General features: G+C 41.5%; 1 pseudogene; it reads left to right on the top strand.

The window, feature by feature from the left end:
• LOC135527669 (plasma membrane calcium-transporting ATPase 3-like) overlaps positions 1-17005 on the top strand; it is a 151624-nt pseudogene that overhangs the window by 19724 nt on the left and 114895 nt on the right.

Below are 17005 nucleotides of genomic sequence, written 5' to 3'. Positions count from 1 at the left end.
GTATAACGGTGAGTGGACATGACCCTTTTCTCTGTAGCAGTATAACGGTGAGTGGACATGACCCTTTTCTCTGTAGCAGTATAACGGTGAGTGGACATGACCCTTTTCTCTGTAGCAGTATAACGGTGAGTGGAGCCCTTTTCTCTGTAGCAGTATAATGGTGAGTGGACATGACCCTTTTCTCTGTAGCAGTATAACGGTGAGTGGACATGACCCTTCTCTCTGTAGCAGTATAACGGTGAGTGGAGCCTTTTCTCTGTAGCAGTATAACGGTGAGTGGACATGACCCTTTCCTCTGTAGCAGTATAACGGTGAGTGGACATGACCCTTTTCTCTGTAGCAGTATAATGGTGAGTGGAGCCCTTTCTCTGTAGCAGTATAATGGTGAGTGGACATGACCCTTTTCTCTGTAGCAGTATAATGGTGAGTGGAGCCTTTTCTCTGTAGCAGTATAACGGTGAGTGGACATGACCCTTTTCTCTGTAGCAGTATAACGGTGAGTGGACATGACCCTTCTCTCTGTAGCAGTAAAACGGTGAGTGGAGCCCTTTCTCTGTAGCAGTATAACTGTGAGTGGACATGACCCTTTTCTCTGTAGCAGTATAACGGTGAGTGGAGCCTTTTCTCTGTAGCAGTATAACGGTGAGTGGACATGACCCTTTCCTCTGTAGCAGTATAACGGTGAGTGGACATGACCCTTTTCTCTGTAGCAGTATAATGGTGAGTGGAGCCCTTTCTCTGTAGCAGTATAATGGTGAGTGGACATGACCCTTTTCTCTGTAGCAGTATAATGGTGAGTGGAGCCTTTTCTCTGTAGCAGTATAACGGTGAGTGGACATGACCCTTTTCTCTGTAGCAGTATAACGGTGAGTGGACATGACCCTTCTCTCTGTAGCAGTAAAACGGTGAGTGGAGCCCTTTCTCTGTAGCAGTATAACTGTGAGTGGACATGACCCTTTTCTCTGTAGCAGTATAACGGTGAGTGGACATGACCCTTTTCTCTGTAGCAGTATAACGGTGAGTGGACATGACCCTTTTCTCTGTAGCAGTATAACGGTGAGTGGACATGACCCTCTTCTCTGTAGCAGTATAACGGTGAGTGGACATGACCCTTTTCTCTGTAGCAGTATAATGGTGAGTGGAGCCTTTTCTCTGTAGCAGTATAACGGTGAGTGGACATGACCCTTTTCTCTGTAGCAGTATAACGGTGAGTGGACATTGACCCTTTTCTCTGTAGCAGTATAACGGTGAGTGGACATGACCCTTTTCTCTGTAGCAGTATAACAGTGAGTGGACATGACCCTTTTCTCTGTAGCAGTATAACGGTGAGTGGACATGACCCTTTTCTCTGTAGCAGTATAACGGTGAGTGGACATGACCCTTTTCTCTGTAGCAGTATAACGGTGTTTGGACATTGACCCTTTTCTCTGTATAATGGATCTTTATCCAGCTCCTGTAAAAAGGTTGCATATGTGTAAAACCCTCCATAGTCTAAGTTGTTTGTATTATACGGGGAGCAATTATGGTGCCTGTAGCTGTATTGGGACATTTATCCTATTTAAAACAATTTGTAGCTTAGTTTTTATTAGAATTTCATTAGAATTATACAGTGTCTTTTTGGGCCTTCTCAATAGCCTATTGAATTTAATGTTGCTTATTGACTACTTTTGGCATGTTCACGGACTGCAATTTACAGTAGGCCTGGCCCCTATGCTATAGCCTATATTTAACAATGCATTTCCATATTGAAGCAATGCAATTACAACAATGTGGACTGCAAACGTGTTCAAAATATTTAGCAAATACTGAATGCTTCAGGCTATTTAACGAAAACCCCCAAACCCTATAACGTGACAGCAGCGCAAAGATTTACCATTTAAAAAGGTTTATTAAAATAGAGCCATTAAAGTGAATGCTACTATTATTATGGATAATCATGAATGAATCGTGAATAATAGGGCCAAATATCATACTCCCAAGACATGCTAACCTCTCACCATTACAATAACAGCGGAGGTTAGCATTTTATATACTACCTCCAAGACACACTAACCTCTCACCATTACAATAACAGGGGAGGTTAGCATTTTATATCATACCTCCAAGACACACTAACCTCTCACCATTACAATAACAGGGGAGGTTCGCATTTTATATCAAACCTCCAAGACATGCTAACCTCTCACCATTACAATAACAGGGGAGGTTAGCATTTTATATCATACCCTCAAGACATGATAACCTCTCACCATTACAATAACAGGGGAGGTTAGCATTTTATATCATACCCTCAAGACATGATAACCTCTCACCATTACAATAACAGGGGAGGTTAGCATTTTATATACTACCCCCAAGACATGCTAATCTCTCACCATTACAATAACAGGGGAGGTTAGCATTTTATATCATATCCCCAATACATGCTAACCTCTCACCATTACAATAACAGGGGAGGTTAACATTTTATATACTACCCCCAAGACATGCTAACCTCTCACCATTACAATAACAGGGGAGGTTAGCATTTTATATCATACCCTCAAGACATGATAATCTCTCACCATTAGAATAACAGGGGAGGTTAGCATTTTATATCATACCCTCAAGACATGATAACCTCTCACCATTACAATAACAGGGGAGGTTAACATTTTATATACTACCCCCAAGACATGCTAACTTCTCACCATTACAATAACAGGGGAGGTTAGCATTTTATATCATACCCTCAAGACATGATAACCTCTCACCATTAGAATAACAGGGGAGGTTAGCATTTTATATCATACCCTCAAGACATGATAACCTCTCACCATTACAATAACAGGGGAGGTTAACATTTTATATACTACCCCCAAGACATGCTAACTTCTCACCATTACAATAACAGGGGAGGTTAGCATTTTATATCATACCCCCAAGACATGCTAACCTCTCACCATTACAATAACAGGGGAGGTTAGCATTTTATATCATATCCCCAAGACATGCTAACTTCTCACCATTACAATAACAGGGGAGTTTAGCATTTTATATCATACCCCCAAGACATGCTAACCTCTCACCATTACAATAACAGGGGAGGTTAGCATTTTATATCATACCCTCAAGACATGATAACCTCTCACAATTACAATAACAGGGGAGGTTAGCATTTTATATCATACCCTCAAGACATGATAACCTCTCACCATTACAATAACAGGGGAGGTTAACATTTTATATACTACCCCCAAGACATGCTAACTTCTCACCATTACAATAACAGGGGAGGTTAGCATTTTATATCATACCCCCAAGACATGCTAACTTCTCACCATTACAATAACAGGGGAGGTTAGCATTTTATATCATACCCCCAAGACATGCTAACCTCTCACCATTACAATAACAGGGGAGGTTAGCATTTTATATCATATCCCCAAGACATGCTAACTTCTCGCCATTACAATAACAGGGGAGGTTAGCATTTTATATCATATCCCCAAGACATGCTAACCTCTCACCATTACAATAACAGGGGAGGTTAGCATTATTTACCATTATTTACCATTACTATCTATTAATCTACAAAATAAACACAAACAAAAATAACAGAAAATGCATCCAACATAGTTGTAGTCACGAGCTTGATGTAGTCATTGATGTAGTCATTGATGTAGTCATTGATGTAGTCATTGATGTAGTCATTGATGTAATCATTGATGTAGTCATTGATGTAGTCATTGATGTAGTCATTGATGTAGTCATTGATGTAGTCATTGATGTAATCATTGATGTAGTCATTGATGTAGTCATTGATGTAGTCATTGATGTAATCATTGATGTAGTCATTGATGTAGTCATTGATGTAGTCATTGATGTAGTCATTGATGTAGTCATTGATGTAGTCATTGATGTAGTCATTTTGTTCATAAGGGAAAATCAAGTCTGAAAATTCAAAGTGGAAGTTGCAAACTTCAGAAGCCTTTTTTGCATCTCAAATACACGTTTTTAATTTACTGCATTGCAGGAAAGATGTCCTACAACAAGATCCTACATCTTCATGGCACCTTCAAATGGGGGGATTAGACACATTAAAAGTGCTTTCATTTCTAAATGGTCAAACGGATATGTAGGAAAATACCCTCAAATAAAAGATGATCTGAACTCTTGCTTCATATAAAACAAATCCAAAATGCTGGAGTAAAGAGCCAAATGAAACATTTTAGCTAGACTGTGCAAATAAAATACATAGGCGAGGGTTGATAGACAGCTAGCTAGATACATGATACATGATAGATGCCTTCAGAAAGGATTCAGACCCATTGACTTCTTCCACATTTTGTTACATTACAGCCTTATACTAAAATTGATTAAATAGTTTTTTCAATCTCCGCACAGTACCCAATAATAACAAAGCAAAAAACTGTTTTTTTGGCAGCGATTACAGCCTCGAGTCTTCTTGGGAATGAAGCTACAGCCTCGAGTCTTCTTGGGAATGACGCTACAGCCTCGAGTCTTCTTGGGAATGACGCTACAGCCTCGAGTCTTCTTGGGTATGATGCTACAGCCTCGAGTCTTCTTGCGTATGACACTACAGCCTCGAGTCTTCTTGGGAATGACGCTACAGCCTCGAGTCTTCTTGGGAATGACGCTACAGTCTCGAGTCTTCTTGGGAATGACGCTACAGCCTCGAGTCTTCTTGGGAATGACGCTACAGCCTCGAGTCTTCTTGGGTATGATGCTACAGCCTCGAGTCTTCTTGGGAATGACGCTACAGCGTCGAGTCTTCTTGGGTATGACGCTACAGCCTCGAGTCTTCTTGGGAATGACGCTACAGTCTCGAGTCTTCTTGGGAATGACGCTACAGCGTCGAGTCTTCTTGGGTATGACGCTACAGCCTCGAGTCTTCTTGGGAATGACGCTACAGCGTCGAGTCTTCTTGGGAATGACGCTACAGCCTCGAGTCTTCTTGGGAATGACGCTACAAGCTTGGCACACCTGTATTTTTATGAGTTTCTCCCATTCTTCTCTGCAGATCCTCTCAAAATCTGTCAGGTTGGATGGGGAGCGTTGCTGTACAGCTATTTTCAGGTCTCTCCAGAGATGTTTGATCAGGTTCAAGTCCGGGATCTGGCTGGGCCACTCAAGGACATTCAGAGACTTGTCCCGAAGCCCCTCCTGCGTTGACTTGGCTGTGTGCTTAGGGTTGCTGTCCTGTTGGAAGGTGAACCTTCGCCCCAGTCTGAGGTCCTTCATCAATGATCTCTCTGTACTTTGCTCCGTTCATCTTTTCCTTAATACTGACTAGTCTCCTAGTCACTGCTGCTGAAAAACATATCCGCTGCTGAAAAACATCCCCACAGCATGATGCTGCCACCACCATGCTTCACCTTAGGGATGGTGCCAGGTTTCCTCCAGACGTGACGCTTGGCATTCAGGCCAAAGAGTTCAATTTTGTTTTATCAGAGCAGAGAATCTTGTTTCTCAGGGTCTGAGAGTCTTTGGTGTCTTTTGGCAAACTCCAAGCGGACTGTCATGTGCCTTTTTATGAAGAGTGGCTTTCGTCTGGCCACTCTACTGTGGGACCTTATATAGGTGTGTGCCTTTCCAAATAATGTCCAATCAATTGAATTTACCACAGGTGGACTCCAATCAAGTTATAGAAACATCTCAAGGATGATCAATGGAAACAGGATGCACCTGAGCTCAATTTCGAGTCTCATAGCAAAGGGTCTGAATACTTAATTATGTAAATAAGGTATTTCTGTTTTTATATCTTTTAATACATTTGCAAACATTTCTAAAAAACAGTTTTTGCTTTTTCATTTTCGAATTAGGCTGTAACCTAACAAAATGTGGAAAAAGTCAAGGGGTCTGAATAATTTCCGAAGGCACTGTAGATGGATAACAGTGTGTTTCTCCCTAGCGTGCGGTAACGTGTCGGGAGGGGCAGAGGATGAGGGCGAGGCTGAAGCCGGGTGGATTGAGGGTGCCGCCATCTTGCTGTCCGTCGTCTGTGTGGTCCTGGTGACGGCCTTCAATGATTGGTCTAAAGAGAAACAGTTCCGTGGGCTACAGAGCAGGATAGAACAGGAGCAGCGCTTCGCCGTCGTACGAAAAGGAAACGTGATCCAGATACCTGTAGCTGACATGGTTGTGGGGGACATGGCTCAGGTCAAATACGGTAGGTAACCAGGACTCTTTCTGTTTTATTTTACCTTTATTTATACAGGTTTTCGTCATTGAGATAACATCTCTTTTCCAAGCGAGACCTGGTTCAATAGCAGCAGGGGGAACAACGTTCCAGACAAAACAACTTACATACACGAACACAACATTAAGCACAACTATAAACACACATACAGTACAACGAAAACATTTGACGTTAAAAACACAAAGTCTTGACTGAAAAACAGCTGGCCTAAAGACAATTATACTCTTCTATGATATTTACATCAATCAAGTGTTTGAACTCCACCAACGAAACTAGATTATCCCATTTTTAATGTTCAGGAGAGAATTCCAGGACCACGGAACTAAGTAACTAAAACTATTTCTACCATGTCCTGTTCTAATTTTTAGTACTGTTAGAAGCAAATCAGAATGGGACCGTAATTGCTATTTATTTACCGACCTGACTAAAAAAGGACTGAGATAAAATGGCATTTTCCCCAGTATGGCCTTATAAATCAGTGTATACCAGTGTTTAAGCCTAAGCAAGGTCAATGACGACCAGCCAATAGCGCTGTAGAGATCACAATGATGTGTTAGACGTTTCTGATTTGTAATGAACCTCAGGGCTGCGTGATATACTGAATCAAGTGCTCTCAGGGTCGTGGCTGAGGCCTGCATGTATATAACATCACTAAACATCTAAAACTGCCAGTAATGTACATCGTACCAGCTCCTTCCTGGCCTCCAGAGAAAAACAAGCCTGATGCCGGTAATAAAAACCTATTCTCAGTTTGAGCTTCCTTATTGAGTTCTCCACATGCACAGTGAAGCTCAGCTTGTCATCAACCCACACACCCAAATATTTGTACAATTTAACTTGCTCTATAGTATGTCCAGCCAATGTAGCAATGACATGATTAGTAACATGTCTGGCATTTGAAAATACCATTGCATTTTGTTTTACCTGAATTTAGAACCAGCTTTAAATCATACAGATTCTGTTGTATGATGTTAAATGCTCTTTGGTCATTTTCAAAAGCTAAAGATAAACTATTACCACTTGAATAAAGAACAGTATCATCTGCATAAAAATGAACATCCGCTGTTTCAATAAGATCCCCAATGTTGTTGATATACAAAATTAACAACAGTGGGCCCAAAATAGAACCTTGCGGAACACCTGAGCACAACTCTATGGACTCAGATTTACAACCATCCTCCATTACACATTGTGAATGATTTGATAGGTAATTTATAAACCAATCTAGAGCATGACCAGTAATTCCACAACATTTTAACCTTTGCACTAACACAGCATGTTCCACTGTGTCAAAAGCCTTCGACAAATAAATAAAGCTACACAATGTAACACAACTAACAATGATTTGAAGGTAGATAACACTGTAGGTAACCAGGACAATGGTCGGAAGGTAGATAACACTCTAGGTAACCAGGACAATGGTCGGAAGGTAGATAACACTCTAGGTAACCAGGACAATGGTCGGAAGGTAGATAACACTGTAGGTAACCAGGACAATGATTGGAAGGTAGATAACACTGTCGGTAACCAGGACACAGTGTTTAAACCCTTTACCATGAAGATCTGTTAATTGGAATTATACAAATGATCTTAGAAAGACAGGGTCCTGGAAAAGGGACGTTTCTTTTTTTGCAGTTGAGATAATACTGTAGGTAAAATATATTTAAACTCAGTTTTTCACAATTCCTGACATTTAATCCGATTAAAAATTCCGTCTTAGGTCAATTAGGATCTCCACTTTATTTTAAGAATGTGAAATGTCAGAATAATAGTAGAGAGAATGATTTATTTCAGCTTTTATTTCTTTCATCACATTCCCAGTGGGTCAGACGTTTACATACACTCAATTAGTGTTTGGTAGCATTGCCTTTAAATTGTTCAACTTGGGTCAAACGTTTCAGGTAGCGTTCCACAAGCTTCCCACAATAAGTTGGGTGAATTTTGGCCCATTCCTCCTGACAGAGCTGGTGTAACTGAGTCAGGTTTCTAGGCCTCCTTGCTCACACACACTTTTTCAGTTCTGCCCTCAAATTATCTATAGAATTGAGGTCAGGGCTTTGTGATGGCCACTCCAATACCTTGACTATGTTGTCCTTAAGCCATTTTCCCACAACTTTGGAAGTATGCTTGGGGTCATTGTCCATTAGGAGGACCCATTTGCAACCAAGCTATAACTTCCTGACTTATGTCTTGAGATGTTGCTTCAATATATCCACATAATTTTACTACCTCATGATGCCATCTATTTTGTGAAGTGCACCAGTCCCTCCTGCAGCAAAGCACCCCCACAACATGATGCTGCCACCCCCGTGCTTCACGGTTGGGATGGTGTTCTTCGGCTTGCAAGACTCCCCCTTTTTCCTCCAAACACAACAATGGTCATTATGGCCAAACAGATCTATTTTAGTTTCATCAGACCAGAGGACATTTCTCCAAAAAGTACAATCTTTGTCCCATGTGCAGTTGCAAACCTCAGTCTGGCTTTTTATGGCGGTTTTGAAGCAGTGGCTTCTTCCTTGCTGAGCGGCCTTTCAGGTTATGTCGATATAAGACTCATTGCACTATGGATATAGATACTTTTGTACCATTTTCTGGAATTTTCCAAGCTCTTTTCCAAGCACAGTCGACTTAGTGTATGTAAACTTCTGACCCACTGGAATTGTGATGCAGTGAATTATAAGTTAAATAATCTGTCTGTAAACAATTGTTGGAAAAATTACTTGTGTCATGCACAAAGTAGATGTCCTAACCGACTTGCCAAAACTATAGTTCGTTAATAAGAAATATGTGGAGTGGTTGAAAAACTAGTTTTAATGACTCCAACCTAAGTGTATGTAAAGTTCTGACTTCAACTGTATGCTTGTATCTGTACCTATATGTATAACATTATGTACTGTATGTATTGTATGCTTTCTGTAGGGGACCTGTTGCCAGCAGATGGCATCCTGATCCAGGGAAATGACCTGAAGATTGATGAGAGTTCTCTGACTGGCGAATCAGACCACGTTGGGAAGACTGTGGACAAAGACCCTATGCTGCTCTCTGGTGGGTGTGTCTGTGTATTGCAACATTGTCACACGTACAGTGAAATGCCTTTCGAGCTCCAACTCCAACAATGCAGTAATCAATAGCAATGTAATACTAAAAACACCCAAGGAAGAACAGAAACATATAAGAAATAATAATAAGAGAAATACAAAATTAATTAAGTAACTATGTACAGGATGTATTTTAAAAGTCAGTCCCAATACCATATTAACAATGTACAGGGATACTGGAGTGATGGAGGTTGATATATATAGAGGTAAGGGGCTACTGGAGTGATGGAGGTAGATATATATAGAGGTAAGGGGCTACTGGAGTGATGGAGGTAGATATGTATGGTGGTAAGGGGATACTGGAGTGATGGAGGTTGATATATATAGGGGTAAGGGGATACTGGAGTGATGGAGGTTGATATATATAGGGGTAAGGGGATACTGGAGTGATGGAGGTAGATATATATATATATAGGGGTAAGGGGATACTGGAGTGATGGAGGTAGATATATATAGAGGTAAGGGGATACTGGAGTGATGGAGGTTGATATATATAGGGGTAAGGGGATACTGGAGTGATGGAGGTAGATATATATATATATAGGGGTAAGGGGATACTGGAGTGATGGAGGTAGATATATATATATAGGGGTAAGGGGATACTGGAGTGATGGAGGTAGATATATATAGGGGTAAGGGGATACTGGAGTGATGGAGGTAGATATATATAGGGGTAAGGGGATACTGGAGTGATGGAGGTAGATATATATAGGGGTAAGGGGATACTGGAGTGATGGAGGTAGATATATATAGGGGTAAGGGGATACTGAAGTGATGGAGGTTGATATATATAGGGGTAAGGGGATACTGGAGTGATGGAGGTAGATATATATATATATAGGGGTAAGGGGATACTGGAGTGATGGAGGTAGATATATATATATATAGGGGTAAGGGGATACTGGAGTGATGGAGGTAGATATATATATATATAGGGGTAAGGGGATACTGGAGTGATGGAGGTAGATATGTATGGTGGTAAGGGGATACTGGAGTGATGGAGGTTGATATATATAGGGGGAAGGGGATACTGGAGTGATGGAGGTAGATATATATATATATAGGGGTAAGGGGATACTGGAGTGATGGAGGTAGATATGTATGGTGGTAAGGGGATACTGGAGTGATGGAGGTTGATATATATAGGGGTAAGGGGATACTGGAGTGATGGAGGTAGATATATATATATATAGGGGTAAGGGGATACTGGAGTGATGGAGGTAGATATGTATGGTGGTAAGGGGATACTGGAGTGATGGAGGTAGATATATATAGGGGGAAGGGGATACTGGAGTGATGGAGGTAGATATATATAGGGGTAAGGGGATACTGAAGTGATGGAGGTTGATATATATAGGGGTAAGGGGATACTGGAGTGATGGAGGTAGATATATATAGGGGTAAGGGGATACTGGAGTGATGGAGGTAGATATATATAGGGGTAAGGGGATACTGGAGTGATGGAGGTAGATATATATAGGGGTAAGGGGATACTGGAGTGATGGAGGTAGATATATATAGGGGTAAGGGGATACTGGAGTGATGGAGGTTGATATATATAGGGGTAAGGGGATACTGGAGTGATGGAGGTAGATATATATATATATAGGGGTAAGGGGATACTGGAGTGATGGAGGTAGATATATATATATATAGGGGTAAGGGGATACTGGAGTGATGGAGGTTGATATATATAGGGGTAAGGGGATACTGGAGTGATGGAGGTAGATATATATATATATAGGGGTAAGGGGATACTGGAGTGATGGAGGTAGATATGTATGGTGGTAAGGGGATACTGGAGTGATGGAGGTTGATATATATATAGGGGGAAGGGGATACTGGAGTGATGGAGGTAGATATATATAGGGGTAAGGGGATACTGAAGTGATGGAGGTTGATATATATAGGGGTAAGGGGATACTGGAGTGATGGAGGTAGATATATATAGGGGTAAGGGGATACTGGAGTGATGGAGGTAGATATATATAGGGGTAAGGGGATACTGGAGTGATGGAGGTAGATATATATAGGGGTAAGGGGATACTGGAGTGATGGAGGTAGATATATATAGGGGTAAGGGGATACTGAAGTGATGGAGGTTGATATATATAGGGGTAAGGGGATACTGGAGTGATGGAGGTAGATATATATATATATAGGGGTAAGGGGATACTGGAGTGATGGAGGTAGATATATATATATATAGGGGTAAGGGGATACTGGAGTGATGGAGGTTGATATATATATATATAGGGGTAAGGGGATACTGGAGTGATGGAGGTAGATATATATATATATAGGGGTAAGGGGATACTGGAGTGATGGAGGTAGATATATATATATATAGGGGTAAGGGGATACTGGAGTGATGGAGGTAGATATATATATATATAGGGGTAAGGGGATACTGGAGTGATGGAGGTTGATATATATAGGGGTAAGGGGATACTGGAGTGATGGAGGTAGATATATATAGGGGTAAGGGGATACTGGAGTGATGGAGGTAGATATATATAGGGGTAAGGGGATACTGGAGTGATGGAGGTAGATATATATATATATAGGGGTAAGGGGATACTGGAGTGATGGAGGTAGATATATATAGGGGTAAGGGGATACTGGAGTGATGGAGGTAGATATATATAGGGGTAAGAGGATACTGGAGTGATGGAGGTAGATATATATAGGGGTAAGGGGATACTGGAGTGATGGAGGTAGATATATATAGGGGTAAGGGGATACTGGAGTGATGGAGGTAGATATATATAGGGGTAAGGGGATACTGGAGTGATGGAGGTAGATATATATAGGGGTAAGGGGATACTGGAGTGATGGAGGTAGATATATATAGGGGTAAGGGGATACTGGAGTGATGGAGGTAGATATATATAGGGGTAAGGGGATACTGGAGTGATGGAGGTAGATATATATAGGGGTAAGGGGATACTGGAGTGATGGAGGTAGATATATATATATATAGGGGTAAGGGGATACTGGAGTGATGGAGGTAGATATATATATATATAGGGGTAAGGGGATACTGGAGTGATGGAGGTAGATATATATATATATATAGGGGTAAGGGGATACTGGAGTGATGGAGGTAGATATATATATATATAGGGGTAAGGGGATACTGGAGTGATGGAGGTAGATATATATATATATAGGGGTAAGGGGATACTGGAGTGATGGAGGTAGATATATATATATATAGGGGTAAGGGGATACTGGAGTGATGGAGGTAGATATATATATATATAGGGGTAAGGGGATACTGGAGTGATGGAGGTAGATATATATATATATAGGGGTAAGGGGATACTGGAGTGATGGAGGTAGATATATATATATATAGGGGTAAGGGGATACTGGAGTGATGGAGGTAGATATATATAGGGGTAAGGGGATACTGGAGTGATGGAGGTTGATATATATAGGGGTAAGGGGATACTGGAGTGATGGAGGTAGATATATATATATATATAGGGGTAAGGGGATACTGGAGTGATGGAGGTTGATATATATATATATAGGGGTAAGGGGATACTGGAGTGATGGAGGTAGATATATATATATATAGGGGTAAGGGGATACTGGAGTGATGGAGGTAGATATATATAGGGGTAAGGGGATACTGGAGTGATGGAGGTAGATATATATAGGGGTAAGGGGATACTGGAGTGATGGAGGTAGATATATATATATATAGGGGTAAGGGGATACTGGAGTGATGGAGGTAGATATATATAGGGGTAAGGGGATACTGGAGTGATGGAGGTAGATATATATAGGGGTAAGGGGATACTGGAGTGATGGAGGTTGATATATATAGGGGTAAGGGGATACTGGAGTGATGGAGGTAGATATATATATATATAGGGGTAAGGGGATACTGAAGTGATGGAGGTAGATATATATAGGGGTAAGGGGATACTGGAGTGATGGAGGTAGATATATATAGGGGTAAGGGGATACTGGAGTGATGGAGGTAGATATATATAGGGGTAAGGGGATACTGGAGTGATGGAGGTAGATATATATAGGGGTAAGGGGATACTGGAGTGATGGAGGTAGATATATATAGGGGACAGGGATACTGGAGTGATGGAGGTAGATATATATAGGGGTAAGGGGATACTGGAGTGATGGAGGTAGATATATATAGGGGTAAGGGGATACTGGAGTGATGGAGGTAGATATATATAGGGGTAAGGGGATACTGGAGTGATGGAGGTTGATATAAATAGGGGTAAGGGGATACTGGAGTGATGGAGGTTGATATATATAGGGGTAAGGGGATACTGGAGTGATGGAGGTTGATATATATAGGGGTAAGGGGATACTGGAGTGATGGAGGTAGATATATATAGGGGACAGGGATACTGGAGTGATGGAGGTAGATATATATAGGGGTAAGGGGATACTGGAGTGATGGAGGTAGATATATATAGGGGAAATGGATACTGGAGTGATGGAGGTAGATATGTATAGGGGTAAGGGGATACTGGAGTGATGGAGGTAGATATATATAGGGGTAAGGGGATACTGGAGTGATGGAGGTAGATATATATAGGGGTAAGGGGATACTGGAGTGATGGAGGTAGATATATATAGGGGTAAGGGGATACTGGAGTGATGGAGGTAGATATATATAGGGGTAAGGGGATACTGGAGTGATGGAGGTAGATATATATAGGGGTAAGGGGATACTGGAGTGATGGAGGTAGATATATATAGGGGTAAGGGGATACTGGAGTGATGGAGGTAGATATATATAGGGGTAAGGGGATACTGGAGTGATGGAGGTAGATATATATAGGGGTAAGGGGATACTGGAGTGATGGAGGTAGATATATATGGTGGTAAGGGGATACTGGAGTGATGGAGGTAGATATATATAGGGGTAAGGGGATACTGGAGTGATGGAGGTAGATATATATAGGGGTAAGAGGATACTGGAGTGATGGAGGTAGATATATATAGGGGTAAGGGGATACTGGAGTGATGGAGGTAGATATATATAGGGGTAAGGGGATACTGGAGTGATGGAGGTAGATATATATAGGGGTAAGGGGATACTGGAGTGATGGAGGTAGATATATATAGGGGTAAGAGGATACTGGAGTGATGGAGGTAGATATATATAGGGGTAAGGGGATACTGGAGTGATGGAGGTAGATATATATAGGGGTAAGGGGATACTGGAGTGATGGAGGTAGATATATATAGGGGTAAGGGGATACTGGAGTGATGGAGGTAGATATATATAGGGGTAAGGGGATACTGGAGTGATGGAGGTAGATATATATAGGGGTAAGGGGATACTGGAGTGATGGAGGTAGATATATATAGGGGTAAGGGGATACTGGAGTGATGGAGGTAGATATATATATATATATAGGGGTAAGGGGATACTGGAGTGATGGAGGTAGATATATATATATATAGGGGTAAGGGGATACTGGAGTGATGGAGGTAGATATATATATATATAGGGGTAAGGGGATACTGGAGTGATGGAGGTAGATATATATATATATAGGGGTAAGGGGATACTGGAGTGATGGAGGTAGATATATATATATATAGGGGTAAGGGGATACTGGAGTGATGGAGGTAGATATATATATATATAGGGGTAAGGGGATACTGGAGTGATGGAGGTAGATATATATATATATAGGGGTAAGGGGATACTGGAGTGATGGAGGTAGATATATATATATATAGGGGTAAGGGGATACTGGAGTGATGGAGGTAGATATATATATATATAGGGGTAAGGGGATACTGGAGTGATGGAGGTAGATATATATATATATAGGGGTAAGGGGATACTGGAGTGATGGAGGTTGATATATATAGGGGTAAGGGGATACTGGAGTGATGGAGGTAGATATATATAGGGGTAAGGGGATACTGGAGTGATGGAGGTAGATATATATAGGGGTAAGGGGATACTGGAGTGATGGAGGTTGATATATATAGGGGTAAGGGGATACTGGAGTGATGGAGGTAGATATATATATATATATAGGGGTAAGGGGATACTGAAGTGATGGAGGTAGATATATATAGGGGTAAGGGGATACTGGAGTGATGGAGGTAGATATATATAGGGGTAAGGGGATACTGGAGTGATGGAGGTAGATATATATAGGGGTAAGGGGATACTGGAGTGATGGAGGTAGATATATATAGGGGTAAGGGGATACTGGAGTGATGGAGGTAGATATATATAGGGGACAGGGATACTGGAGTGATGGAGGTAGATATATATAGGGGTAAGGGGATACTGGAGTGATGGAGGTAGATATATATAGGGGTAAGGGGATACTGGAGTGATGGAGGTAGATATATATAGGGGTAAGGGGATACTGGAGTGATGGAGGTTGATATATATAGGGGTAAGGGGATACTGGAGTGATGGAGGTTGATATATATAGGGGTAAGGGGATACTGGAGTGATGGAGGTTGATATATATAGGGGTAAGGGGATACTGGAGTGATGGAGGTAGATATATATAGGGGACAGGGATACTGGAGTGATGGAGGTAGATATATATAGGGGTAAGGGGATACTGGAGTGATGGAGGTAGATATATATAGGGGAAGGGGATACTGGAGTGATGGAGGTAGATATGTATAGGGGTAAGGGGATACTGGAGTGATGGAGGTAGATATATATAGGGGTAAGAGGATACTGGAGTGATGGAGGTAGATATATATAGGGGTAAGGGGATACTGGAGTGATGGAGGTAGATATATATAGGGGTAAGGGGATACTGGAGTGATGGAGGTAGATATATATAGGGGTAAGGGGATACTGGAGTGATGGAGGTAGATATATATAGGGGTAAGGGGATACTGGAGTGATGGAGGTAGATATGTATGGTGGTAAGGGGATACTGGAGTGATGGAGGTAGATATATATAGGGGTAAGGGGATACTGGAGTGATGGAGGTAGATATATATAGAGGTAAGGGGCTACTGGAGTGATGGAGGTAGATATGTATAGGGGTAAGGGGATACTGGAGTGATGGAGGTATATATATATAGAGGTAAGGGGCTACTGGAGTGATGGAGGTAGATATGTATAGGGGTAAGGGGATACTGGAGTGATGGAGGTAGATATATATATATATAGGGGTAAGGGGATACTGGAGTGATGGAGGTAGATATATATAGGGGTAAGGGGATACTGGAGTGATGGAGGTTGATATATATATATATAGGGGTAAGGGGATACTGGAGTGATGGAGGTAGATATATATAGGGGTAAGGGGATACTGGAGTGATGGAGGTAGATATATATAGGGGTAAGGGGATACTGGAGTGATGGAGGTAGATATATATAGGGGTAAGGGGATACTGGAGTGATGGAGGTAGATATATATAGGGGTAAGGGGATACTGGAGTGATGGAGGTAGATATATATAGGGGTAAGGGGATACTGGAGTGATGGAGGTAGATATATATAGGGGTAAGGGGATACTGGAGTGATGGAGGTAGATATATATAGGGGTAAGAGGATACTGGAGTGATGGAGGTAGATATATATAGGGGTAAGGGGATACTGGAGTGATGGAGGTAGATATATATAGGGGTAAGGGGATACTGGAGTGATGGAGGTAGATATATATAGGGGTAAGGGGATACTGGAGTGATGGAGGTAGATATATATAGGGGTAAGAGGATA

The sequence above is a fragment of the Oncorhynchus masou genome, chromosome 33, assembly GCF_036934945.1.
Source record: "Oncorhynchus masou masou isolate Uvic2021 chromosome 33, UVic_Omas_1.1, whole genome shotgun sequence".
Classification (NCBI taxonomy): domain Eukaryota; kingdom Metazoa; phylum Chordata; class Actinopteri; order Salmoniformes; family Salmonidae; genus Oncorhynchus; species Oncorhynchus masou.
The sequence above is the reverse complement of the archived record's forward strand: the minus strand, read 5'-3'. Positions and strand labels throughout refer to the sequence as shown.